This window comes from Acipenser ruthenus, chromosome 5 (genome assembly GCF_902713425.1).
Source record: "Acipenser ruthenus chromosome 5, fAciRut3.2 maternal haplotype, whole genome shotgun sequence".
Lineage (NCBI taxonomy): Eukaryota > Metazoa > Chordata > Actinopteri > Acipenseriformes > Acipenseridae > Acipenser > Acipenser ruthenus.
Window position 1 is genome coordinate 88,725,014 of NC_081193.1, and position 653 is coordinate 88,725,666.

Consider the following 653-nt stretch of genomic DNA (forward strand, 5'->3'; position numbering starts at 1 on the left):
AGTGCTGTACTCACTTCAACAGTGCAGGAGGGGCAGTGCTGTACTCACTTCAACAGGAGGGGCAGTGCTGTACTCACTTCAACAGTGCAGGAGTGACAGTGCTGTACTCACTTCAACAGGAGGGGCAGTGCTGTACTCACTTCAACAGTGCAGGAGGGGCAGTGCTGTACTCACTTCAGCAGTGCAGGAGGGGCAGTGCTGTACTCACTTCAACAGTGCAGGAGGGGCAGTGCTGTACTCACTTCAACAGTGCAGGAGGGGCAGTGCTGTACTCACTTCAACAGGAGGGGCAGTGCTGTACTCACTTCAGCAGTGCAGGAGGGGCAGTGCTGTACTCACTTCAGCAGTGCAGGAGGGGCAGTGCTGTACTCACTTCAACAGGAGGGGCAGTGCTGTACTCACTTCAGCAGTGCAGGAGGGGCAGTGCTGTACTCACTTCAACAGGAGGGGCAGTGCTGTACTCACTTCAACAGTGCAGGAGGGGCAGTGCTGTACTCACTTCAACAGGAGGGGCAGTGCTGTACTCACTTCAACAGTGCAGGAGGGGCAGTGCTGTACTCACTTCAGCAGTGCAGGAGGGGCAGTGCTGTACTCACTTCAACAGTGCAGGAGGAGCAGTGCTGTACTCACTTCAACAGTGCAGGAGGGCAGTG